The following is a 25,203-nucleotide window of genomic DNA, read 5'->3' on the forward strand; positions in this document are numbered from 1 at the left end:
CCACTAAGATACTGCTCGAGAAGAGTAACCCCAAGACACATAATTTTCAGATTCTCCAAGGTTGAAATGAAGGAAAAAATGTTAAGGGCAGCCAGAGATAAATGTCAGGTTACCTATAAAGGGAAGCCCATCACACTAATGGTGAATATCTCTGCAGAAACCCTACAAGCCAGAAGAGAGTGGGGGCCAATATTCAACATTCTTAAAGAAAAGAATTTTCAGACCAGAACTTCATATCCAGCCAAACTAAGTTTCATAAGTGAAGGAGAAATAAAACTCTTTACAGACAAGCAAATGCTGAGGGATTTTGGCACCACCAGGCCTGCCTTACAAGAACTCCTGAAGGAAACAGTAAATATGGAAAAGAAAAACCGGTACCAGCCACTGCAAAAACACACCAAAATATAAAGACCAAGGACACTATGAAGAAACTGCATCAACTAATGTGCAAAATAACCAGCTAGCATTATGATGACAGGATCAAATTCACACATAGCAATATTAATCTTAAATGTAAATGAGCTAAATGCCCCAATTGAAAGACACGGACTGGCAAATTAAGCTCAAAATATAGGGATGGAGGAATATTTACCAAACAAATGGAAAGAAAAAAAAAAAGCAGGGATTTCAATCCTAGTCTCTGATAAAACAGACTTTAAACCAACAGAGATCAAAAAAGATAAAGAAGGGCATTACATAATGGTAAAGGGATCAATGCAACAAGAAGAGCTAACTTTCCTAAATACATATGCAACCAATACAGAAGCACCCAGATTCATAAAGCAAGTTCCTAGAGACCTAAAAAGAGACTTAGACTTCCATACAATAATAGTGGGAGACTTTAACACTCCACTGTCAATATTAGACAGATCAACAAGACAGAAAATTAACAAGGATATTCAGAACTTGAACTCAGCACTGGACCAAGTGGACCTAATACATATCTACAGAACTCTCCACCCCAAATCAACAGAATATACATTCTTTTCAGCACCACATAGCAGTTATTCTAAAAATTGACTACATAATTGGAAGTAAAACACTCCTCAGCAAATGCAAAAGAATGGAAATAATAACAAACAGCCTCTCCAACCACAGTGCAATCAAATTAAAACTCAGGATTAAAAAACTCACTCAAAACCGCACAACTACACGGAAATTTAACAACCTGCTCCTGAATGACTACTGGGTAAATAACGAAGTGAAGGCAGAAATAAAGATGTTCTTTGAAACCAATGAGAACAAAGATACAACATACCAGAATCTCTGGGACACAGCTAAAGCAGTGTTTAGAAGGAAACTTATAGCATTAAATGCCCACATCAGAAAGTAGGAAAGATCTAAAATCGACACCCTACCATCACAATTAAAAGAACTAGAGAAGCAAGAGCAAACACATTCAAAAGCTAGCAGAAGGTGAGAAATAACTAAGATCAGAGCAGAACTGAAAGATATAGAGACATGAAAAACCTTTCAAAAAATCAATAAATCCAGGAGCTGGTTTCTTTGAAAAGATTAACAAAACAGATAGACAGCTAGCCAGACTAATAAAGAAGAAAAGAGAGAAGAATCAAATAGACACAATAAAAAATGATAAAGGGGATAGCACCAACGATCCCACAGAAATACAAACTACCATCAGAGAATACTATAAACACCTTTACACAAATACACTAGAAAATCCAGAAGAAATGGATAAATTCCTGGATAAATTCCTAGGCACATATACCCTCCAAGACTAAACCAGGCAAAAGTTGAATCCCTGAATAGACCAATAACAACTTCTGAAATTGAGGCAGCAATTAATAGCCTACCAACCAAAAAAAAAAATCCCAGGACCAGATGGATTAACAGCGGAATTCTACCAGAGGTACAGAGAGGAGCTACTACCATTCCTTCTGAAACTATTACTAACAATAAAAAAAGAGGGATTCTACCAAATTCATTTTATAAGGCCAGCATCATCCTGATTCCAAAACCTGGCAGAGACACAAAATAAAAAGAAAATTTCAGGCCAATATCGCTGATGTACATTGATGCGAAAATCCTCAATAAAATACTGGCAAACTGAATCCAGCAGCACATCAAAAAACTTATCCACCACGATCAAGTCAGCTTTATGCCCAGGATGCAAGGCTGGTTCTACATACACAAATCAATAAACATAATCCATCACATAAACAGAACTAATGACAAAAATCACATGATTATCTCAATAGATGCAGAAAAGGCCTTCAATAAAATTCAACACTCCTTCATGCTAAAAAGGCTCAATAAATTAGGTATTAATGGAACATACATCAAAATAATAAGAGCTATTTATGACAAACCCTTAGCCAATATTATACTAAATGGGCAAAAACTGGAAGCATTCCCTTTGAAAACAAGCACAAGGCAAGGATGCCCTCTCTCACCACTCCTATTCAACATAGTATTGGAAGTTCTGGCCTGAGCAGTCAGGCAAAAAGAAATAAAGCGTATTCAAATAGGAAGAGAGGAAATCAAATTGCCTCTCTTTGCAGATGACATGATTATATACTTAGAAAACCCATTGTCTCAGCCCCAAAACTCTTTAAGCTGATAAACAACTTCAGCAAAGTATCAGGATGCAAAATCAACATGCAAAAATCACAAGCATTCCTATACACCAATAATAGACAAGCAGAGAGCCAAATTATGAGAGAACTCCCATTCATAATTGCTACAAAGAAAATAAAATACCTAGGAACACAACTTATAAGGGACTTGAAGGACCTCTTCAAGGAGAACTACAAACCACTGCTCAAGGAAATAAGAGAGGAAACAAACAAATGGAAAAACATTCCATGCTCATGGATAACAAAAATCAATATGATGAAAATGGCCATACTGCCTAAAGTAATCTATAGATTCAACGATATTCCCATCAAGCTACTATTGACTTTCTTCACAGAATAAGAAAAAACTACTTCAAATTTCATATGGAACGAAAAAAGAGCCCATATAGCCAAGTCAATCCTAAGCAAAAGGAACAAAGCTGGAGGTATCATGCTACCTGACTTCTAACTATACTACAAGGCTACAGTTACCAAAACAGCATGGTATTGTTACCAAAACAGAGATATAGACCAATGGAACAGAACAGAGCCTCAGAAATAACACCACACATCTACAACCATCTGATCTTCGACAAACCTGACAAAGACAAGCAATGGGGAAAGGATTCCCTATGTAATAAATGGTACTGGGAAAACTGACTAGCCATATACAGAAAACTGAAACTGAACCCCTTCCTTACGCCTTATACAAAAAATTAACTCACGATGAATTAAACACTTAAACATAAAACCTAAAACTATAAAAACCCCAGGAGAAAACCTAGGCAATACCATTGAGGACATAGGCATGGCAAAGACTTCACGACTAAAACACCAAAAGCAATTGCAACAAAAGCCAAAATTGACAAATGGGATCTCATTAAACTAAAGAGCTTCTGCACAGCAAAAGCAACTATCATCAGAGTGAACAGGCAATCTACAGAATGGGAGAAAATTTGTGCAATCTACCCATCTGACAAAGGGCTAATATCCAGAATCTACAAGGAACTTAAACAAATTTACAAGAAAAAAAGCAAACCCATCAAAAAGTGGGCAAAGGATATGAACAGACACTTCTCAAAAGAAGACATTTATGAGGCCAACTAACATATTTAAAAAAGCTTATCATTATCACTTAACATTAGAGAAATGCAAATCAAAACCACAATGAGATACCACCTCACGTCAGTTACAATGGCAATCATTAAAAAGTCTGGAAACAACAGATGCTGGTGAGGATGTAGAGAAATAAGAAGACTTTTACATTGTTGGTGGGAGTGTAAATTAGTTTATTCATTGTGGAAGACAGTGTGGTGATTCTTCAAGGATATAGAACCAGAAATACCATTTGACCCAGCAATCCCATTACTGGGTATATACCCAAAGGAGTATAAATCACTCTACTATAAAGACACATGCACACGCATGTTTATTGCAGCACTATTTACAATAGCAAAGACTTGGAACCAACCCAAATGTCTATCAGTGATAGACTGGATAAAGAAAATGTGGCACACATACACCATGATACTATGCAGCCAAAAAAAGGATGAGTTCATGTCCTTTGCAGGGTCACTGATGACGCTGGAAATGATCATCCTGAGCAAACTAACACAGGAACGGAAAACCAAACACTGCATGTTCTCACTCATAAGTGGGAGCTGAACAAAGAGAACACATGGACATAGGGAGGGGAACATCACACACTGGGGCCTATTCGGGGTGGGGATAAAGGGGAGGGCAAGCATTAGGACAAATACCTAATGCATGCGGAGCTTAAAACCGAGATGATTGGTTGATAGGTGCAGCAAACCACCATGGCACATGTATGCCTATGTAACAAACCTGCACTTTAAGCACATGTATCCCAGAACTTAAAGTAAAATTAAAAATAAAAAAGAAAGTTCAAGGATTCTGATAACAACAACAACAACAAAATCCAAGGACTAATAAGTGAGTTTGGCAAGTTTGCAGGATGCAAAGTAAACACACAAAAGTCAACTCTATTTCTTTATTTTAGCTATGAACAACTGGAAATCAAAACTTTAAAAAAATGCCATTGACAGTAGTTACTCCCAAAATAAAATACCTAGGTATAAATCTAACATCACAGGACATGTATGATGATCACTACAAAACACAGATAAAAAAGAAATCAAAGAAGACCTAAATAAATGGAAAGACATACCATGCTCATAGATTGGAAGACTCAATATAGTAAAGATGTCCGTTGTCTCCAATTGATGTACAGATTTAATGTCATTTCAATCAAAATTGTAACAGAATTATTAAAAAGATAGAGACAAGCTGATGCTAAATTTTATATGGGGGGGGCAAAAAAGTAAGATAACCAAAACAATTCTGACAAAGCAGAAAATGTTTAGGGAAATCATACTATCCAATTTTAATACTTACTCCAAAGCTATAGTCATCAAAGCAGTGAAGCAATTGTGAGTACTAGCAAAGAGAGACACATAGCTCAATAGAAAAGAAATGAGAGTTTAGAATTAGACTCACGCAAATATATCTAACTGATTTTTCACAAAGGCAATTCAAAGGAGAAAGGACAGCCTTTTAACAAATGCAGTTTGGACAAGTGAATATCCATAGGCAAGAAAGAAAAGAAAGAAAGAAAGAAAGAAAGAAAGAAAGAAAGAAAGAAAGAAAGAAAGAAAGAAAAAGAAAGAAGAGAAGAAAGAGAAGAAAGAAAGAAAGAAAGAAAGAAAGAAAGAAAGAAAGAAAGAGAAAGAAAGAAAGAAAGAAAGAAAAGAAAGAAGAAAGGAAGAAAGAAAAAAGAAAGAGAAAGAAAGAAAGGAAGAGAAAGAGAGAGAGAGAAAGGAAAGAAAGGAGAAAGAGATAAAGAAAAAAGAAAGAAAAAGAAAAAACTTTAACCCAACCATCACAGCTTACATAAAAGTTAAAAATATTCATAAATCTAAATGTAAAACTTAAAACTATAAAGTTAGCCTTCAGTGGAATAGATCTAAAAAGTTAGATCCTTTCAGTTCATTACATTTTCAAGAAAAGTAATTAAATTAGCTAGGCATGGTGGCACACGCCTGTAATCCCAGCTACTTGGGAGGCTGAGGCTGGAGAATTGCTTGAACCTGGGAGGCAGAGGTTGCAGTGAGCCAAGATTGCGCCACTGCACTCCAGCATGCACAGCAGAGCGAGACTCTGTCTCAAAAAAAAGAAAAGAAAAGAAAAGAAAATTTAGCAAAAAGGCAATCTCCCCTTTAATTTAGTGCAACAATCAGAAGTAAAAAGGAAAGAAAACACTGGGAAAACAAAATTGGTGAATCACATGGAGAAATGTGGCCTGGGATATCTACCTGGGAACACGAATCCCCAGAAATAGCAGTGTCTTGACAGCCTTTGAACTCATTTATTCATTCACCAAATATTTACTGAGCCCTCTATATCTGAGATGCTAAGTACACAACAGTAAACAAAAAAGAATCCATCTTGTTCTGTACCTATGGAGATTACACTGAAGCAGGGAAAATAGGCTTTAGACAAATACTAATAAGCACATAGTAACAACGTGTGATAAGTGCTATGAGAGAAACAACAGGGTAAAAAAGTAACTAGGTGAGGTGATGGATGTGTTAGTTTGCTTGCTTGTAGTCATCATTTCACTTTGTGTATGTATATAAAAGTATCATGTATACCTTAAATACGTACAATACAAACTTTTTAAAAAGAGAATGGGAAAGGGGGAAAAACAGGAAATAATAGGTTATCATGCTAGGAAAGACCAAAAGGCAGGCCCGCTTTAAGTTGGAATGGAGATCCTGAGGACAGGTCAGAGCAGATGAGCAGGAAAAAATCAGAGAAAGACTGATGGGGAGAGGGTTCCAGGCAGGGGGTGGGCTTCACATCAGACCTCAGCTGGAAAAGTACTGAGGAAATATGAGAAATGGAAATATGAGAGACAAATTGCCTGTGTGGATGGGGAGGGGTGGCGCGAGACAGGGCTGAAGAAGACACCAAGGGCTCTTATGCAAGGGAGTGACATGATTCAATGCAAGCTGTCAACAATTTGCACTGTCTACGTATGAAAAGTGGCCTCTTCAGAAAGCAAGGTAAGTGGTTGGAAAGTCTTGACAGAGGTCTATGGTGGCCTTATTGGTGACATGTCAGTGAAGATGAGAAAAGTGAACAGATTTGAGAGGTGTTTTGAAAGTATTAGTTTGAGGCTGGGGCACAGTGGCTCACACCTGTAATACTAGCACTTTGGGAGGCTGAGGTGGGCAGATCATGTGAGACCAAGAGTTCACGAGACCAGCCTGGCCAACATGATGAAACCCCGTCTCTACTAAACGTATAAAAAAAATTCGCTGGGTGTGGTGGCAGGCACCTGTAATCCCAGCTACCCAGCCACTTGGGAGGCTGAGGCAGGAGGATCACTTGAACCAGGGAGGCAGAGGTTGCAGCGAGCCGAGATTGTGCCATTGCACTGCAGCCTGGGTAACAGAGTGAGAGTCTGTCTCAAAAAAAGGAAAAATAAAGTGTTAGTGAACACTATGAAATTGTCCATATTTGGCCTTTTTTTTTTTTTTTGAGATGGAGTCTCTCTCTGTTACCCAGGCTGGAGTGCAGTGGCACTATCTTGGCTCACTGCAACCTCCGCCTCCCGGGTTCAGGCGATTCTCTGCCTCAACCTCCCTAATAGCTGGAATTACAGGCACGTGACACCACACCCAGTGTAGTTTTAATAGAGATGGGGTTTTGCCATGTTTGCCAGGCTGGTCTCGAACTCCTGACCCACCTCAGCCTCCCAAAGTGCTGGGATTACAGGTGTGAGCCACCATGCCCAGCTGACTTTTTTTTTTTTTTTTCTACAAAGATGGAAATTTCATATTATTTGGTCTAACAGATTTGGCAGGACGGGTGAAGGAGTTGGAGGGAGGTGTTAGGAATAAGAATGACCCCCATGTTTCGGCTTTAGCAGCAGAGCATGTGGAAGTGCCTTTATTGAGATGGGGAAGACTGGGAGAGGGACAGGTGCTGGGGTGTGGGGATTGGTAGAAGAAGCTCAGTTGGCAGATGTGAGGTTTGTGATATCTGTGTGATGTCCAAGTAGAGATGTCCATGAGGCAGTTGGTATAGGATTTGGGAGCTCAGCGGAGAGTTCTAGCTAAGACACACATTTGGGAATTTTAGCATATTAGATGATACTGAAATATGTGGGAATGGATACATGCATCTATAAGAGAGTTTAAAATGAGGAGGGAAGAGGGCCCAGCAGCTCCTCCAATGTCTGGAGACTAGGTATAGGAGGAGGAGCAGCAAGAAACTGGAGAATGTGTCAGAGCTGTAGGAGGAAAACCACGAGAGTGCAGCATATGAAGGCCAAAAGAAGAGCATGAATCAACAAAAAAGAGAGAACGGTAGACTGTGTTGGATGCTCCTGAGGGGTCTAGCAAGAGGAGACATTGATTATTTGTTGTTTAAACTCCAGGTTAAGGCCAGGCATGATGGCTCACACCTGTAATCCCAGCACTTTGGGAGGTTGAGGCGAGTGGATCACTTGAGCTCCGGAATTTGAGACCTGCCTGGGCAACATGGTGAAACCCCATCACTATAAACAAGTACAAAAATTAACTGGGTGTGGTTGCACACACCTCTAGACCCAGCTACTCGGGAGGCTGAGGTGAGAGGAATTACTTGAGTGCAGGAGGTGGAGGTTGCAGTGAGCCGAGATTGTGCCACTGGATTCCAGCCTGGGCAACAGAGCAAGACTATGTCTCAAAATAAATAAATAAATAAAGTAAAACAAAATGCAAGTTGAGAAAACATACCTGCTACTCTATAAAACACAGATTTGGTAACACCACAGAAAAGAAACCTACTATTGCTGTGAATGGATATAACGATATAAACATACATTGTGTTTGCTCTGTGCCAGGCACTGCTCTGAGTATTTCTTATATATCCACTCATTTAATCCTCACCACTCCCGGTTTACAAACAGGACAAAAGTAAATAACTTGTCCCATGTCAAAGGGCTAAATGTAATGAAGCTGGAATTAAATCCGGGCATTCTAGCTCTGGGGTTAGTGCTATTAACACTCTCATGAATGATTGACAGAGATTCCTTAACAAACTTGAAAGTTGTCATTTGAAATATAGAATGTCACTGTTGAAGCATTCAGACAGCTGCCAAAGGTGAAACAGTTTTCAGTTTAGAATTTTAATGGATTTGCTATAATGACATGTTTGTGTGTGTCCATGTGTTTTAACTTCTCTAATCCTGGGCAGACCTATTGCCGTATGTGGTAGATTGTTTCAGAGATGCTTACAACAGTCTCTCCCATCCGGCATGCCCTTAGCCTCTCCTCCATCAAGAGGAAGGGCCTATTCCTTTCCCCTTAAATCTGGGCTGCCCTTTGTGACTTGCATCAGTTGATTTAAACAGGGTGGAAATGATGTTCTTGGACTGCCAAGGCCTGACCTCAAGAAGCTTTTAGTTAGTTAGTTTTTTTTTTTGTTTATTTTTTGTGTTTTGTTTGAGACACAGTCTCGCTCTGTTGCCCAGGCTGGAGTGCAGTGGCGCGATCTTGGCTCACTGCAACAACCTCCTCCCAGGTTCAAGTGATTCTTGTGCCTCAGTCCCCCTAGTAGCTGAGTAGCTGGGATTGCAGGTGCCTGCCACCATGCCCAGCTAATTCTTGTATTTTTAGTAGAGATGGGGTTTCACCATATTGTCCAGGCTGGTCTTGAACTCCTGACCTCAAGTGATCTGCCCACCTTGGCCTCCTAAAGTGCTGGAATTATAAGGATGAGCCACCATGCCCGGCCAAGAAGTTTTTAGTTTCTGTTTTCATTTAGGAAAAGCAGCCACCATGTAAAGAACTCAAGGCTCTTCTGCTGGAGGGAAAAACATCTGAAAAGGAAGGCCCTGGAGGATGAGACAAAATGAATCCAGAGAGGTCACAGGAAGAAAAACCGAGGCGTCTCAGTTGAAAGTCAACACCACAGCCCAGGATAGATGAGTGAGGTTGTCTTGGATCTCCAGCCCAGTGAAATGCCAGCTGAGGACAGCTGTGTGAGTGAACCAGCAAACACCATGTAAAGCAGTCTGTATGCTGAGCCTGGCACAACCTCCTGACTCACACAATCCTGAACAATAAGAAATGGTTGTTGTTTCAGCCACTAAGTTTTAGGGTGGTTTGTCTTGCCACAATGTGTAACAGATAAATTTGATCTCAATCCTCTCTCTATGTTCCTGAGAAGAAGAATGTTAAAGTCAAGGAAGAGCCTTTTACTTTGACTCACAAGTCTACAAGACCTTCAAGGCCTGGGTTAGATCCTCTTTCCTCTGTCTCCACTTGGCTTCATGTACCCAATAAAAAAAAATTTGGTGTCCTCAGACACCAAAATGTCAGTGGATTTCTTTGGGTCATGTAGTTATAGGTAATTTCCTGTATTTTTCAATTTTTCTAGAGTTAGCAAAAATTATTTTAATAATGAGGAAAGATATACCAAAACTCCTTTTCACAACCATGGCAGCACGGCAACCACTGTTTGTGGGTTGCACAGCAGCCACTCCCAGACTTTGTCTTTCTTCCCAAAGAGCCTGAAAGAACCAGGTGCTCATCTTCCCAGTCTCCTTTGGTGCTAGAGGCAGTCATGCAATCAAATCCCAACAAGATGCCAGTAGATACGAAGGTAAGTCTGCTGAGAGGCTTCTGACCAAGAGTTTTCCTTCTTGGGAAGGAAACAAGGAAGGAAGGAGACCTCTCTCTTGTTTTGCTCCTTCTGTGCCCTGCATTTGGTTGTGGACACATAAGATTGTGATGTTTGGAGCTCTGTAGCCATTTTGCAACCATAAGGCAATGGGTTTACAGTTGAAAAAACTAACAATCTACTCAAAAATAAAAAGGAGGAAAGAAACAGAGATTGAAAAGCACTTGGCTTCTTGATATCATCACTGGTTGCTGAACCAACCCTGAAACTTCCTGTCTAATTGACTACCTGTTAACTAATTGACGAACGTCCATATAGTTTAAACCAGCGTTCGATTTTTTTTTTTTTTTAACTCACAGCTGAAAGCATCCTAGCTAATACAGCAACTCTCTGGGTATTGAACATTCTCTTACTGGTACAATTGTCCCTTCAGTATACATGAGGGATTGATTTTAGGACCACTGCATATACCAAAATCTGTATATACTCAAGTCCTTCCGTCAGCCCTGTGGAACCTGTGCATGCCAAAAGGCAGCCCTCCATATACACAGCTTTCGCATCCTGCCAGTACTGTATTTTTGGCCAACGTTTGGATGAAAAAAAAAAAAAAAAAAACCTCTGTCTATGTGGACGTACATAGTTCAAATCTGTGTTGTTCAGGGATCAACTGCACTCAGTTTTCCCATGCAGCTAAATTCAATTCTTTCCGCTGTAAATTAATCCTTTTCCCTCTTTTTTGTCTCAGTGGAGACAAGACTTGCTGCTTATCAATCTTTGCAGTAGAGGGAATTCTGTGGCAGGCAGCCATCAGACTTGAACTGCAATATCGGGTCTTTCTGGCTTTCCAGCTTGTGGGCCCGACTCTGTAATCATGTGAACCATTTCCTTAAAATCAATCACCCCCCGTGACATATATATATATATATTTTTATATGATCTTTTTATATATATATATTTTTTTATATGATCTTTTTCTCTGGGGAACCCTGACTAATACAATGATCTAAACCAATTTTCTGTTTTGATTTTAGCTTTGTATTACGGCAATTTGTTATCTATACACAAATCGACAAAATAGAATTAAAAACTCCCATGCACCGAGCACTCAGCTTCAACAACGGTTAATTTGCAACTTTCTCATGCTATACTCCCTCCCACTTAACTACCTCCCGTATTATTTCCAGGTCAACCCCAGACATTGTATCATTTCACCTATATACCTTTCTGTATGCATCACTAGAAACTAATGACTTTTAAAAATATAACCACAATACCATTTGCACACTTAAAAATAATTCCTTTATATCATCAAATATTCCATCATGTTTAAATTTCCACCAATTATCTATCTTTTAAAAATTGGGGCTGAGAGTGGTGGCTCACGCTTGTAATCCCAGCACTTTGGGAAGCCAAGGTGGGTGGATCCCTTGAGCCCAGGAGTTCTAGACCAGCCTGTGCAACATGGTGAAACCCCATCTCTACTGAAAATACAAAACATTTAGCTGGGAGAGTAGTGGTGTGCACCAGCTATTTGGGAGGCTGAGGTGGGAGGATCACCTGAGCCCAGGAGGTGAAAGCTGCAGTAAGCTGAGATTGTGCCACTGCACTCCAGCCTGGGCGACCAGAGTGAGACCCTGTCTCAAAAAAAAAAAAAAAAAAAAAAAAAAAAAAAAAAAAAAAGTTATACTATGTATTGTTTTTTAAAGTTAATACAGAAGTAGGACATACTCATTGAAGAAGTTTTGGAAAACATGAGAAAGCACATAGAATAAAAATGAAAATCACCTGCAGTCCCCACTAGCCTATAAGGTGCCATTGTATGATTAGAAAAAGATGGACCTTTCCAGCAGGAACAGCCTGTGCCAAGATGCCAGCCACTGCTTATTGTCTCAAGTGGTACCCTTGCGTCCTGCACAAACTGGGCCATTGTACACTCATGGCCCTGAGTATTCCACCAGCATTTACATTTTGAAGTAGAGCCTTCCAGATTGTTTATGGATATAGGCATAATTTTGGTATAATCGGTTCCATACTATGCATTCTGTTTTGTAAACAGCTTTTTTTTCACTTAATAACAGACCATAAACATTTTCCCATGTCACGAAATTTCTTCCCAAGCATGACTTTCTGTGGCTACACAGGTTGCCGTGTATGACTATACTATAATTGGTGTAGCCAGTGACCAGCTGTTTAAACCTATTGCCCTTGGAGTGCAACGCTTATCTTAATACACAGGCAAGAACATTATGTTCTTTTTGGCAGGAACATTAAAGCATGCAGGGGAGTTTCTGCACATGGATTGCATGATTATGAGGTTTTAAATTGGTTCCACGCATTGGTTTGGGAAGACAGAGAAAGTATGCTTCCACTTAGTGCAACTCACGCCTTGCGGGGTGGAGAGAACTGTCTCTTGATGCATTTAGATTCTTGGCTCTTCCATGGTAAACAAGAAGCTTCAGCGAGGGGCAGTGAGGCACAAATATTGAACATATTTATTTGTATGGTTATTCCCAAAGTGATGCAACCAGGAGACCCAGGGCTTGGGGAGCCAACCTCAGCTGATGTGTGAGGCTGGCAGAAGGCCACAGGCATGAGGGTTCTCTTGGATTGGCATTGCTGGGTGTCAGGGCATGAACACAGCTCTCCCTGGATGCAAAAACCTGCTAATTGTCTTGTAAGAAACATCATCACAGGCTCAAGGAGTTGACTAATGGATTCTCGGAAAATTGCCAGCTCATAATCTCTGTGTCTTGAGAATTGGGATAAACATTGAGGTCAATTGCAAAGCCCTATTTGCCCAAACCCACAGCCCACAGTCAGTCCAAAACCAGATCCCTAGTGTTTTCTATGCCAGTTCTTATCATTTTTTCTGAATCCACAAGACTAAATGGCTCAGTTTAATGAAGGCATTTAGACTGGGGGAGGTTACAGGGCAGATGAAAAGCAGGAATTCCTAACCCCAGAGGCCACTCCTAAGGGTCACGGTATTTGGTAAGTGTGTTGAAATCCCTCAGATGGGAAGGCTACCTACATGAAATCATCAGAAGGATGATTTCACATTAATTCACAAATTATACTTTAGGAGGAGAGGAGTCCATATCACTGGGCCTAGAGGGAAGGCTTTTCTCAGGTAACAGGAGGCACAGAACATCAAGTTCTTCTCAGAGATGACTCACATATTAAACATGACCTGGTAGATACTCTTGAATCTGAAACCCACAATGAGCTATCTCTCATCACTTCCAAGGAACCGCATTTTCTAGAATTTCACCCAGTTCTTGTATCAGAGATGCTGTTGGATGGTATGAGTTTTCTAGGACTGCTGTAACAAAATGCCACAAACTGGGTGGCATAAAACAACAGAAATTCCTTCTCTCACAGTTCTGGATGTTAGAAGTCTAAAATCAAGATGGTGGGCAGGGCCATACTCCCTCCAAGACCTCTAGGGGAGGATCCTTCCTTACCTCTTCCAGTTCATGGAGGCTTCATCTGGGTGTTCCCTGGCTTGTGGTTGCATAGCCCTAATCTCTGCCTCCTTCTTCATATGGGCTGTCTTCCCTCTGTGTATGTCTGTGTCCAAATTTCCCTCTCATTATAAGGAAACCAGTCATACTAGGTTAGGGTCCACTCTAATGACTGCATTTCAACTTGATTGCATCTGCAAATACCTTATTTCCGAATAAGGTCATATTCACAAGTACCAGGAGTTGGGATTTCAATGTGCCTTTTTAGAAGACACAATGTAACCCATGGCAGCTGGAAAGTCAAAGGTCCAGAATTATAGATACAGCTGCATCACCAACTGCTGTGTGATCCTAAGCAAACTGCTTTTCATCCCTGGACCCAGGTATCCTCGTCTGTCCCCACAACTACCCTCATGACTTGCAGATTAAATTTCTTTCAGATCAGTCAAAGGGAATAGACTCATTGTAGAAAGGGTCTATCAGGCGGGAGCAGCATCACAATGCTGGCAGGCAATGCCAGGACTGGTGTGGAGGGGTCTGCGTGATGGCCTGGGTGTGCCAAGTGGAGAATGAAGGGCACCAGGATACCCCCAGCAGTCTCTGGCAAGGCCTTTTGTGGTGCCAGCCGCCATGCCATACACTAAAGAGCAACCAGCCCAATTGCCATGCTCCTTCCCCCTGGCCCTGTAGGCAGCCAGCCCCTGGGACAGCAGTCATGATACTCAGTTCTAAGGCCCAAAGAGCACAGCCAACAGCCTTTGGTTTCCAGAGCTCATTATGAAACTGGCACTAGCAGGTGAGACCCGGTTGGCTTGAACAACTAGTGTAATCAATCCAGACTAAATATACCTCCCCTTGGTCCAGCTTAAATATTTAGACAGCCACAATGCCTGTGTGCAGAGGCAGTGAGTGGGTGAGAAGGTTTTAGCTCTGGTGAGGCTGAAGGGACTTGACATGTTATTGAATCAAGGGCTGTAGAAGGTGAAGCTGGGGCCGCCACACATTCCAGGAATGCGGATGTAGCACTCTCAGTGTGTATCTGAGGTTGACAGGGTTTGACAGTCTCCATCTGGGAACAATAACTGCGAGCAGCAGGCCAGGCCATACTAAGGGCTGCTCTGCCTCCCTCCTGGCTCTGCCCCTCGTCTCTGGCCCTGTGCTGTGCACTCTGAGATGGATAGTGGAGGGGAAGTCTGTGTCCCATGGTCCCCTGCAGCACTGGGCTGCATGCAGGAGCCCTGGAGAAGCCAGGGGTGGGGGCCAGCCTCACTGAATGCTTGCAATTCCAGGAGCAGCGGGCTGAGGACAGAATCCATTTCCCCCCTCTGGGAGACCTGAGTGGAATGCCAAAGGGGAAGGCAATTTGGGATGCTGACTGATCACGCAGCCAGCTGCAAGGTCTCCTAGCATCGGGGGGAGAAGCCAGGGGGTGGCAATGTGTTTACGTCACATTTAATACCTTGGGCTGTCTTTGTGTGAATGGGGGAAGGGAGGAGGCTTTCATCTGTGAAGTTCAAAGTACTATTCACGAACTACTTCTGCTAATCCTCACTCTGATCTGAATTTTGTTGTGTAGTTAAACTGATTACAAGAATTTGGTGGATGGGGCTAGGTTGGGCCTCTGGGACAGACTTCCCCATGCTTGGTTCCCACGTGGCCATGCAGTGAGGTGAGGGGAGAGGGTTTATGGTGCAGAGAGTGCTGGAGCAGGAAGGAAGACCTCAAGACCACATCACACAGCCCAGCAGTATCCTGCTCTATACGGGTGACACTGACTGCAGGGAATGTGATGAGACATACTTTCCTGAGCTCCGGAATGACGATCTCTGACTACTTTCTGGACATGTCCACAGGTCTTTCAAGCACAGCCTGTCCAGAACTTAACTCAGTGTCTTTCCTTATCTGGCTTTCTCCCTGCAGTATTGCCCTTAGCCTGGGCTTCTGGGACCCTGTCCTGGGGGACATTGAGGCCCCTATTCTGCTCTCTTCTGGCTGTGCCCCTTTCCACAGGGACATCCCATCACAGCCCACACCAACCCCTCAACTATGCTTGTGCTCCAGGACCCCAGAATTCCCTGCCCAAACAGCTCCAGGCTTCTTCCAGAGCCTATGCAGGCCTCTGGCACTGGTGTGTCCTCTGGAGGGTGCCATCTGCTGCAGGGGCAATTCTTAGTTTGGATGGGCATTGGCGGAGCTTGGCTGTGCAGACTGGAGTGTCACTTGTTGGTCTCCTCATGGTACAGGAAGAGGGGCAGGCTTTGGGTCACTGGCCTCCATGGGTAGTGTGGTCCCAGGTCCTGGCCTGTCCCCCTGTGTTATCCAGCTCTGTGACATATCATCATCATGTTTAAACCCCTCCTGCCATCTTGACCAGATCATCCTGATTAGCCAGTTACTAACTTCTCTTGGTGCCACCTCCTCAACAGCTTTTGGGCACACTCCCTTCTCTCCACCCACGCTGCCTCGGCCTCTCCTCTGTTCTCCTGGGTGAAGCAAAATAACAGCCTCCTCCCTGGCCTCCCTGCCTCTACACCTGTCCCTCCCCAGTTCATTCTCTGCACTGTGGCCAGATGATCTTTTGTCCCCTAATCTTGTGACTTCATTGTTATTCACAATCGGAATAACTTCTACTTGACCTTCAGCTCCCAACGTGGAGGTCAAAGACCTACCAGTGAGGTACTGGGGAGCTTCACACCCCACCCCTCAGCACCCTACACCATGCATGTGCATTGTCTATGACCCCCACTGGACTGTGAGCATCACGAGGGCAGTGTCGTTGCTTGTGTTGGTTCTTGGGATCACAGTGTCCCATGTAATGCCTTGGGTAGGTTAGATGTTGTGATGGTTATTGTAGACATTGACTTGACTGAATTAAGCAATATCTACAAACTTGGTAAAGCATAGTTTTGGGTGTGTCTGTGGGGATGCTTCCAGAGGAGATTAGCGTGACAGTCTGAGCGGACTGAGTGGGGAAGATTTGCCCTCAGTGTGGTGGGCACCATCAATTGTCTGGGGACCCAGACAGAACAAAAACAGAGACGAGGCTAATGTGTCCATCCAGCTGCTGGAGCTGGTTACACCCTCCTTCTCCTGTCCTGGGTTACACCCTCCTTCTCCTGTCCTGGGTTACACCCTCCTTCTCCTGTCCTGGGTTACACCCTCCTTCTCCTGTCCTGGGTTACACCCTCCTTCTCCTGTCCTGGGTTACACCCTCCTTCTCCTGTCCTGGGTTACACCCTCCTTCTCCTGTCCTGGGTTACACCCTCCTTCTCCTGTCCTGGGTTACACCCTCCTTCTCCTGTCCTGGGTTACACCCTCCTTCTCCTGTCCTGGGTTACACCCTCCTTCTCCTGTCCTGGGTTACACCCTCCTTCTCCTGTCCTGGGTTACACCCTCCTTCTCCTGTCCTGGGTTACACTCTTCTTCTCCTGTCCTTGGACAACAACTCCAGGCTCTCCAGCCTTTGGACTCCAGGACTTACATCAGTGAACCCCTGAGTTCTCATTCGTTTAGCCTCAAACTGAGAATTACACCACCTACTTCCCTGGTTCTGAGGCCTTCGAACTTGAGCTGAGCCATAAGGTCAGCTTCCCAGCATCCAGTGTCTTCAGCTTACAGATGGCCTGTTATGGAGTTTCTCAGCTTCCATAATTATGTGAGCCAATTCCCCTAATAAATTCCCTCTTAGCCAAGCGCAGTGACTCATGCCTGTAATCCCAACACTTTGGGATGCCAAGGCAGGGTGATCACTTGAGGCCAGGAGTTTGAGACCAGCCAGGGCAACAAAGGGAACTCCATCTCTAGAAAAAATTTAAAAATTAGTTGGGTGTGGTGGTGCATGCCTGTAGCTCTAGCCACTTCGGAGGTTGAGGTGGGAGGATTGCTCGAGCCCGGGAGTTCGAGGCTACGGTGAGCTATGATTATGCCACTGCACTCCAGCCTAGGCAGCAGAATGAGATCAGTCTCTAAATAAATACAAATGAACTGGATGCAGTGGCTCACAGCTGCAAGCCCAACATTTTGGGAGGCCAAGGTGGGCAGATTGCTTGAACCCACCTGGGCAACATCGGTTGTTGCCTATGTTGATAGATAAATAAATAAATGTTTTAAACCTCATCTCAGATATCTATATATTTTTACTATTGGTTCTGTCTTTCTGGAGAAAACTGACCAATACAGATGTTTGACAAACGTTTGTTGAATGCATAAAGGATCCAGACAGACAGTACCATTGCAAGAACTAGAATCTGCCGGGCGTGGTGGCTCATGCCTGTAATTCCAACACTTTGAGAGGCCGAGGTGGGCGATCATGAGGTCAGCAGATTAAGACCATCCCGGCCAACATAGTGAAACCCCATCTCTACTAAAAATACAAAAATTAGCTGAGCATGATGGTGCGTGCCTGTAATCCCAGCTACTCGGGAGGCTGAGATAGGAGAATTGCTTGAACTCGGGAGGCGGAGATTGCAGTGAGCAGACATCATGCCACTGCACTCCAGCCTGGCAACAGAGCAAGACTCCATCTAAAAAAAATAAAAATAAAGATAAAAAATAAAAAAAAAAAAGAACTAGACTCTAGGTCTGCTAGTCAGTGTCAGACTTATAAGTGTATCAGCCAGGTAACTTCACAGGCCACCAATCCTTTTTTCTTCCAAATTTGTTTACCTTATTAACAGCAATAATAATAATGAGAATTTATGTATGTAATATAAATTATTATTGATAACTGAGTGACTAGGTGGGATTTCCAAGATAACTTAGACTGTTAAGATTCTAAAACTGTGAAACTTCTCCTTATCTGAAAATGGAAGAATTCAGATGAGGGCTAACTTTGTGCAGACCTATTATTAAAGGGCTGGAAATTTGAAAGTGTTGAAAATCTATGGTTTTTTTTTAATTGATACATAATAATTGTACATATTTATGGGATACATGTAATATTTTGATATATGCATACAATGTGTAACAATCAGGCCAGGTAATTAGGATATCTGTCATCTCAAACTTTTTTTGTTGTTGTTGTTATACTTTAAGTTCTAGGGTACGTATGCACAATGTGCAGGTTTGTTACATGTGCCATGTTGGTGTGCTGCACCCATTAACTCATCATTTACATTAGGTATTTCTCCTAAAGCTATCCCTCCCCTCTCCCCCTACCCCACGACATGCTCCAGTATGTGCTGTTCCCCACCCCGTGTCCAAGTGTTCTCACTGTTCAATTCCCACCTATGAGTGAGAACAGCGTCACATCAAACTTTCATCATTTCTTTGCGTTAGAAACATTTCACATCTCCTAGCTATTTTGAAATATGCAATAAATCTTGTTAACGATAGTCACCCTACCGTGCTATCCAACACTAGAACTTATTCCTTCTAACAGTATGTTTGTACCTATTAACCATGCTTGCTTCATTCCCCTCTTCACCCTTCACAACCTCTAGTAATGATCATTCTACTCAAGAGATCCGTATTTTTAGCTTTCACATACGAGTGAGAACATGTGACATTTCTCTTTCTGTACCTGAACTACCAGTCTTTGAAGGGAGTTTAAACATTGCTGTGAAGCTAAATTATCTTTGGAAATGTGTCAACATGGAACCAACTCTATATACTAGAATTTCTCTCTAGGAGAATATAGTATAATATATATGGAAAAAATGTTCTGACATTTTCTGGGAAGTATTTGAGTAACAAGAGGTAGTAAATATGGTGCCTTACAAAGTGTTTCTTCTTTTGCTAGGCAGGTATGCAAGTTGGGGGCCAGAACAGAATTGTTGAGGACAATAAAATGGAAGCTGAGTTACTACGAATAGTCCCCATTCTTTGTATTTCCGTCAAATCCCTGTCATTGTCTCCTTACATAGCACAGTCTCCTCTGTAGCTAGGTGTGCTTGTACATCTGAGCTCTCACCACTGAGATTTAAGCAGAAATTTTGTATAGACTTCTGGGAAGGCTTTAAAAACGTACAGGATGTGAATAGTTTTTTTGCCCTTCCTTGGTTCCTCCTTCATGCTGCCTGGAATGTGAATGTAACGGCTGGAGCTACCAGCAGCTATATTGGATCACGAGGCAACCTTCAAGAAGGAAAGCAATGAACGAGGCTGGTGAACCAGAAAACTAAAAGGAACCTCAGTCTCTTTTGAGTTTACAGAAACCCTCCAGATTCCTTTTATGTAGGAGAGGAATAAGCCTCTTCCTGAAGGTACCACACTCAGATTTCTGATAATAGCAACTAAATCCAATTTCTAATTGAGCCAGGGGCCAAATGATTAGTTTGCCCTGGGGTCCTACATGCCTCAGGCAAGTTCATTCTAATCCTGGCCCCTAATCAAGGACTCCCCTTCCTCTCCCTTTCTCCTTTTTCTCTTCCCACATTGGCAAGGCCCCAGGCACCTGATGTCTCCCATGAGCAACCCATGAACAATTCCCTTCCAACTTGGTAAGATGCACCCAGTCTTGCCAAAACAGTGATCAGTAGGGGGACTCAAACATAAGCAAGACTCTACAAATGTTGTAACAAGAAAAACTCTTTCTCAGAAGTTTGGACCTTTTCATTGATTATGGAATCTGTTTCCTGGAATAAAGTTGATGAAATGTGGTAGTTATCTTGAAATTGTAGACACAGACAACACCAGTCTAGGATGTTCGGAGCACTTTGTACAGCTCTTCCAGGAATCCAGGGTGCAAGGGAGAACTGTGGGGAAGCAGAAGAGATATTGTTCTTCCAGTGGAAAAAGGCAGACAGAGAGTAGGAGGTACAATGGCAGACCTTTCCCATGGCAGTCGTCTCCCTTCTGATGGTACCATTGTATTTCCCATATGTATGACTTCCTGAATGTCCACTGGTGGGGTTGTGCCCCATCCTGGAGCCTGGAATGGAGCTATTCACTGACTTCCATGGGAAGAGTAATTTAAAAATTTTTAACTTTTATTCTTTTTTTAAACAAATTTTATTTCCATAGGTTTTTGGGGAACAGGTGGTATTTGGCCACATGAGTAAGTTGTACATGCATGTTTGTAGCAGTACAATTCTTTTTTTTTTTTTTTTTTTTTTTTTTTTGAGACGGAGTCTTGCTCTGTCACCCAGGCTGGAGTGCAGTGGCCGGATCTCAGCTCACTGCAAGCTCCTCCTCTCGGGTTCACGCCATTCTCCTGCCTCAGCCTCCGGAGTAGCTGGGACTACAGGCACCCGCCACTTAGCCCGGCTAGTTTTTTGTATTTTTAGTAGAGACGGGGTTTCACCTATGTTAACCAGGATGGTCTCGATCTCCTGACCTCGTGATCCGCCCGTCTCAGCCTCCCAAAGTGCTGGGATTACAGGCTTGAGCCACCGCGCCCGGCCTTACAATTCTTAATTGTAAAAATATGAAACCAGCCCAAATGCCCATCAATCAATGAGTAGATAAAGAAATTGTGGTATTGATGGATAGATAGATGGATGGATAGATAGATAGATAGATAGATAGATAGATAGATAGATAGATAGATATGTTGGAATACTATACAGAGTCATTTTTGCAAGGGCACTTCTCTTTAGCGTCTTCTTGGGATAGTGCATCTCCATCTGCACGTGACCAGGTTTCAGTGACAGGCTGGAGTCACACCTAGGGTTGGGGAACAGGATTCCAGAAGCAGAGGAAGCTCACTTTCTTCCTCTCTGCTCTGTCTTTGTCTTCCTCACAGTCAGGGACGGCCTTGATGGACAACTTAGCAAATGACATTCCCTGGGGGAGGTCTGAGTAGATGACCATTGAGTATTTAAACCTGGGGACAGGACAACTTTTAAACAACAGGTGTAGTGATAAAAAGCTGGTGTCTTATTTTTGTAAACAGGAAGGATAAGAAGGATGTATGTGGAGCTTGTCTGTTAGCACGTCTGTGGTGACTCATTTACAAAAGCTATTATCAACTATCACCCTCTACTTGATCTTTCTTGAAAATGTAGGGTTTTGATATAGGTATTATTTAAATATCTCTATATTTATTATTCTGAAATATAATCTGATGCTCCAAGGGTGGAGCTTCTGGGAATTATGACACACCCTGTGACCCCACCATAGGTGAGTGCTCTGGGGACATAAAAGTGGACCTCATGTAGGTCATTGGGAAGACACCCCTGTGGCTGGTGGGGTACCTCAAGCCCAGCCATGCTTCAGTGGACAAATAGTTTTGGATCTCTTTTCTCTCTTTTTAAAAAATCTCTACTCAATCCCTATACAATCTCATATTTTTGAGTGACATCTTTTCACTTATGACTCTCATATTTTTATTAAAGTGTCTACTTGGCAGTTTCTCTTGGATATCCAATGGACATCTCGAACTCAACATGTCTAAAACTGACTTCTAACCAATCCCTTGAAGATGGTTCAGTCCCAGCTTTCCCATCTCAGTAGATGAAAACTGTCTTCTTAGAGGTCAGGTCCAAAACCTTGGAACCATTCTTGACTTTTCTCTTCCTCTCAGACCCAACATTCAGACTCTCAAAAAAACTCTTCTTGGCTCACTTATCAAAATACTTCCAGAATTTGACCACCCTTCACCACCACTACCTTGGTTCAAGTGCTAACTTCTCTCACTTGGATTATTGCAATCACTTCATAATTGGCCTCCCACTTCCACTCTTGGCCTCTTTGGTCTACTGTCAACATGGCAGCCAGAATAAACCTGCTAGATAAAAGTGAAATCATGTCAACCCTCTGCTCAGAATCTTCCAGTGGCTTCTTAACTCTCAGAAGGAATGTACAGTGCAGGCTCTGATCTACAAGTGCCATAAGCTTTTCTTGCCTTCTTCATTACATTGCACACTGCATCTTCTTTGCCTGTCTCTCATTTCTACACTCCAGTCTCCTTGCTTTTTCTTTAGCATGCCAAGACCACGGCCACGCCAGAGCCTTTGTACCTGCCATTCCCACTTCTGGACCACCCCCACCCCGCAACACACAACCTCTCCCCATTGGCCACACAATCGGTGTTCTCACTTCCTTTAGGCATTTCTTGAAGCCACCTTCTCAGTGAGGTCCCCTGTCCATCCTATGTAAAATGTTACCTCCTACTTGTATGTTGTATCCCCTCCTCCTGAGGTAGACATGGCAGTTGCTCCATCCAGAATCTTTTCCTCCCAGTGCACCCACCCTGAGTTGCTGTGAATATCAGCTGCCAAAAGCTCCCAGATGTCCTGCTTCCCTCAACTAACGGTTACTGCGTTGATGGGAAATCACATTCTCTTCTCCACCCATGCTAGCGCAGCCTGCAGCCAGTGATGGAAAAATATGGGAACACAAAAGGCTGCTTCCTTCGCCTTAAGGGGAAGAGGGAGAATTCTGCAGTGTTCTGTGAATATTCCAGAGTCCCTGTGGATCAGACCTAAGACCACATCTTGTCTGGCTTTTTTCTATTCACTACTGGATTCCTTCCTTGACTTTCTTTCGTCTGAGAGCTCTCCCTCAAAACTAAATCAGGGCTGGGTATGGTGACTCATGCCTGTAACCCCAGAGTTTTGGGAGGCCGAGACAGGCTGATCACCTGAGGTCAGGAGTTTGAAACCAGCCTGACCAACATGGTGAAACCCCGTCTCTACTAAAAATACAAAAAAAATTAGCCTGGCATGGTGGCAGGTGCCTGTAATCCCAGCTACTTGGGAAACTGAGGCAGGAGAATCACTTGAACCCAGAGGTGGGCATTGCAGTGAGCTGAGATTGTGCCATTGCACTCCAGCCTGGGCGACAAGAGTGAAACTGTGTCTCAAAAAAGCAACAACAAAAACAAGAACAAAACAAAAACACACCCTAAAAACTAAATCAGCTGCACTGAACCCCTGTCTCAGGCTCTGTTTCTAGGGTACTTGACCTAAGACATTTTTGTTATTCTTTTCTTCTTAGTGATCACCTAACAAGCTATATATTTAACTTTATCCATCTCTACCACTAAAATGTCACTCTGTGAGGACAGTCACTTTGCTTTGTTCAGAGGCATCCTCAGAACCCAGCAAAGTACCTGGTACATAGTAGATGCTCAGTAAATAAATGTGGAAAGAAGGAATGAGTCCTCATATCCCTGTGAATCCTGGAACTTACAAAAATCCTGCTCTTGTTAATCAAGTGGGGGGGTCCGGACTCTTAATTCTGTTACCCACACACTCTTCCCACTTTCTCATGCATTTTCTCTGGCCTATTAAGGTCGCTTTGGATTCCAGTGGTCTACTCTGCCTTATCTTGGCTGACTTCCCAGTAACCTATATCACTTGCTTGTTGTCCAAAGGCACCTGTCAGCTCCTCTTTGGACTACTTTCCTCATTCAATCTGCCCATCCACTCCCAGTAAAATAACAAGATAAGCAAGAGAAATCTATTCATCGGCATCCAGGTGTGGTATGAAAACTAGCTAGATGAGGAAAGGTAAGAGGTAGAAGACAGCCAGGGGCTGTTCTTCACAGTTGGAGTGAGAGATCAGAATGTGTGGTAGAGACGGGAATGGCCACAGGCAAGGGGAGAAGCTCCCTTTTTTGGAGGGGGTGGGGAGGATTGGGTATAACCCTGCTAAAGCAAGCTGAGAGCCACTGCCTGACTCATGTTAAAAGTGAATTTTGACCCAACCATCCCATTACTGGGGATAAACCCAAAGGATTTTAAGTCATGCTGATATAAAGACATATGCACACGTATGTTTATTGCAGCACTATTCACAATAGCAAAGACTTGGAATCAACCCAAATGTCCATCAGTGACAGACTGGATTAAGAAAATGTGGCACATATACACCATGGAATACTATGCAGCCATAAAAAAGGATGAGTTTGTGTCCTTTGTAGGGACATGGATGCAGCTGGAAACCATCATTCTCAGCAAACTATCGCAAGAACAGAAAACCAAATACCACATGTTCTCACTCATAGGTGGGAATCTAACAATGAGATCACTTGGACACAGGAAGGGGGACATCACACACCGGGGCCTATTGTGGGGAGGGGGGCCAGGGATAGCATTAGGAGATATACCTAATGTAAATGACGAGTTAATGGGTGCAGCACACCAACATGACACATGTATACATATGTAACAAACCTGCACGTTGTTCACATGTACCCTAGAACTTAAAGTATTTAAAAAAAAAAGTGAATTTTGGCATAATTACAAGAGTATACCTTAGCACTGTGCTCCAGCCAGGCTGGGCTTCTATTATTGAGGAGTGGTTAAAGGTCTAGAGATATGAAATCAGGCAATCCAGGTGGGGCTCAAATCTTGGAGGTTCTGCACTCTTGACTAGTCAGTGACCTAGGTGCCTTCCCGGGCTGTTTCTGGTGAGTAGTATGTTCACTGGTTTCGATAACAGCAAATGCTTCCTGCTGCTCTTTATGTGATAGGCCCTGTTCTGAGTGCTTGCTAACTACTAACTTATTTTTCCTTCTGATAACCCTGTGAGCCACATACCCATATGTCTTATTATTATGCACACTTGTCAAAGAGGAGGCAATG

General features: G+C 42.8%; 2 protein-coding genes across 2 annotated transcripts in view; one reads left to right on the plus strand and one right to left on the minus strand.

The window, feature by feature from the left end:
* Positions 1–25,203, minus strand: part of SCFD2 (sec1 family domain containing 2) — an 807,609-nt gene that overhangs the window by 247,913 nt on the left and 534,493 nt on the right. The gene's annotated exons all lie outside the window — the stretch shown is intronic.
* The window catches only part of LOC126954756 (60S ribosomal protein L14-like), a 1,186,913-nt gene continuing 1,185,544 nt past the window's right edge, over positions 23,835–25,203 (plus strand). The window contains exon 1 of the mRNA XM_050790631.1: positions 23,835–23,838. The gene's annotated coding sequence lies outside the window, so the exon portion shown is untranslated. The remainder of the gene's footprint in view (positions 23,839–25,203) is intronic.

Source organism: Macaca thibetana, chromosome 5 (assembly GCF_024542745.1).
Source record: "Macaca thibetana thibetana isolate TM-01 chromosome 5, ASM2454274v1, whole genome shotgun sequence".
NCBI classification, from domain to species: Eukaryota; Metazoa; Chordata; class Mammalia; order Primates; family Cercopithecidae; genus Macaca; species Macaca thibetana.